Source organism: Typopeltis vanoorti, chromosome 18, assembly GCF_054136105.1.
Source record: "Typopeltis vanoorti isolate ZY-2024b chromosome 18, IOZ_Tvanoo_1.0, whole genome shotgun sequence".
NCBI classification, from domain to species: Eukaryota; Metazoa; Arthropoda; class Arachnida; order Uropygi; family Thelyphonidae; genus Typopeltis; species Typopeltis vanoorti.
In genome coordinates this window covers 86685006-86688555 of record NC_143566.1, presented here as the reverse complement: position 1 = coordinate 86688555, position 3550 = coordinate 86685006, and the positions used below count along the sequence as shown (strand labels likewise).

Genomic DNA, 3550 nt, shown 5'->3' with positions numbered 1-3550 from the left:
AGCCCTGGATAACAAGGGTAGCCAATGGTAGGCCGTATGTATGGCAGCAGGATTCGGCCCCTTGCCACACCTCTGGGAAAAGTCAAAAATGGTTGTCTGAAAATTTCTACGACTTCACCAGTCCAAATGTTTGGCCTCCAAACTCCCCAGACCTTAATCCCATGGATTATTTTGTATGGGGCGCAGTTGAAAAAGACACCAATCGCACTTCCAGTAATACAAAAGCCCAGTTAATGGATAAAATTAAAACAGTTTTTGCGGCCCTTCCCAGGGAGACTGTAGCATCAGCTTGTTCGAGGTTCCGAAGCAGAATTGAAGCTGTGATCGATGCTAATGGTGGTTATTTTGAGTAAATCTTGTTGATAGTATTGTAATTAACTCTGCCTGTAATGTTTTTTTGTCAATTCATTAAATTTAATAGATACAAAGAAGATTTTCTTTTTCCTTACGAAACTGTCAAATTTATCCCGAACACCCTGTATATATATATATATATATGTGTGTGTGTGTGTGTGTGTGTGTGTGTGTGTGTTAGAGTTACCATGCTATTTTAAACCTGGTTTTACTCCATTTCCCCAAGTAAGCAAACAGACAAACAAGTCAAGTTTGCGTCTGCAAGTGTTGCAAGTCTAGCTGATCCTGCACATAAAAGGTTATTCTACTTTTACCATGAGTTGCCAGTCCAAGGCAACTCATGGTAAAAGTAGAATAAGCTCTGATCACTAATCTTAATATTTACCCTTAATGCAAAGCACATCTCCTGGAGGAGATGTATGATGCTTTTGTATTAAAGGCAAGAGGCCACTACCCAGACCGGTTTCCCAAGGTAAAGTACTTTCTACATTTATATCTCCTCCTGAGATTTTTATTTAATAAGGTTAAAACACCTTATGGTAACTTGTTCTGGTAAAATACTTATAAGCTCTGTATTACTAAAATCTTGGTATTTCTAGCCTGGCTCCCACTGATGAGACCTCAATAAAGGTCGAATCCGGTCTGGGTAGTGGCCCCTTGAATTTAATACAAAGCATCATGCATCTCCTCCCGGAGATGTGCTTTGCATTAAGGGTAAATATTAAGATTAGTGATCAGAGTTTACTCTACTTTTACCATGAGTTGCCTTGGTCTTGCACTACGTGCAGGATCAGCTAGACTTGCAACACTTGCAGGCGCAAACTTAACTTGTTTGTCTGTTTGCTTACTTGGGGAAATGGAGTAAAACCAGGTTTAAAATAGCTTGGTATCTTTAACATTTATTATACCCAAGGTAAAATACTTTCTACATATATGTAGAAAGTGTATATATATATATATATATATATATACATACACTTACGACTGACGGCTAAGACAGAAACATAAACCAATGTAGATAGTATTTTATTTATTAAATCCAATGTTATAAAATTACAATTTTTAGCTAGTGCGACACCTGCTGCTGCTTATAGGTTAGAAAATTTGATCTACGTGGCTGGAGCGTTGTTTCTGAGAGACGAAGCGCTAAGAAAGAGTCGAAAAAACGACCAACAATTTGATAGCCTTATAACTCAGAGATGGATATTCTTTTTGGAGTGATATCCAAAACTGAGACAATGATTGCGTTTTATGTGTGGACACCAGATTGACATCAGAAGACAACTCGATCAGCTTTTCTTTTTCAGGAAGATCAAGTGCGCATGATTTTATATATTGCAAGAATGGATTATTAATCCAGAGGTTACCTTTACGAGGATCCTCATTTTCAGGGAAATAATTATTAAAGTTTTCAGCTAATGTCCTTAAATGTCGACGTATTATGTTGATTATAACTTTTAGCAGCAATCAAAAATTCTCCGAAAAGTGGAAACATTTCTATATCTTTCTCTTGTACGCGACTGTCCCAAAGAGCCAGCTTCTGTTTAAACGCATCCATTTTATTTCTCAGTGTAAAAATATTTGTACAAGACCTCTGAAGAGAAATATTAAGTTGGTTAAGAAGGCTAAATATGTCCGCCATATACGCAAGCTTAGCCATCCATTCCTCATTCAACAAAGGCTCTACTAGGTCAGAGTTTCGCTGTCGCAGAAACTGCTTTACTTTTCCCCGCAGTTCGAAAAGGCGTGCAAGAACCCTTCCTCTTGATAACCACCTCACTTCTGCATTGAGAAGGAGATGTTGGTGGCGTGAGTCCATACTCTCACAGTGTCGTGAAAACAGCCTGGAGTTCATGGCTCGACTACAAATTTCATTAATGATCTTCACCGCGTTATTCATCACAGTGTTTGGTTCGGTAGAAAGCTTCTTTGCAGCTGAGTGCTCCCGGTTTGTCACACAGTGAGCGGACAAAACTTCTGGGTGTGTGACTTCCTTTATTTTCGCAACTACTCCTGAGCGAAGTCCAGTCATGCTCGCAGCACCGTCCGTACACAATCGACGCATTTGCTCCAGTCTAAGCCCTGCGCTTGAAAATACCCGTCAAGGGCATTAAATATCTCTGAACTAGTGGTCCGTCCAGGTAAGTCAAGGCAACAAAGAAGTTCTTCCCTTAAGTCTTCATATTCACTATATACCTTACGAAAGAAAGTAGGATAGCATGGTTACTCACGTCAGCAGGGGTGTAGTCCCAAAAGAAATAGTAGTGCCAGGGCTCTACCTTGGAAACAAAAATCAAGAGCACGAAGTGCGGCATTATTATTATTATTATTATTATTATTATTATTATTATTATTATTATTATTATTATTAACAGCAAAAAATACCTGGCAATGTCCCGAAATCAACCCGTAACACACGCCAAAATACCTTAGTCTCTATACAGATTGCCACGTTAAATGGACAAAATATATAGAATACCTACATACCAAACCCTGGATCATAGCAGCAAAACTCTTCCAAGTAAAAGACATTATTCCGTCCAACATAAATAAACTTCTATATCACGGTATCTGCGAATTCCTACTCAGCTACAGTATAACTTTATCTGAGTAGGAATTCTGAGTGTTAGGTGGCTGTTTGATGTGCAAACACACAGCCACCTAACACAATTAGAAACATTACACAGGAAAACTGTGTCAACAGTGATTTGGACACCTTACACGGAGCAACGAATATCTGACCAGCAGATGTCGACACATAGAATCCTGAGCATTAAAAATCTGAAACACTACATGACATTAACAAGGAATTACTTCAACATCACCTATCGAAACAACAGGGACGCATATCGTATAACCCGACCTACAACAACAACTCTCTACATCCCTACCCCCTTCTACAACTCATACGGTTCTTCTGTGAGATCACATCAGATACCCACGTAACTCAACAACCTACCAAGAAATTTAAAACACGTAGATAACTACAGAACATTAAAAAACGAACTCTGGAAAATATACCAAAAAAGTTAATATACCATTAACCTAAATATACACATCACAAATCACCAGCATCCAATGCTTACAGCCCATGCATGAACAGTAACAACAACATAAATAGTGAAGGGTAAATCCCACTCTCTTCATAAAAAGCTAACCCAAGCTTCAAAGTAGGTTGGATTAACTTGCCTCACCC

General features: G+C 38.7%; 1 pseudogene; it reads right to left on the bottom strand.

Annotated features, from left to right (window-relative positions):
* Positions 1–1765: 1765 nt before the first annotated feature.
* Positions 1766–2419, bottom strand: LOC150096895 (zinc finger MYM-type protein 6 pseudogene; annotated as a pseudogene).
* Positions 2420–3550: the final 1131 nt, after the last annotated feature.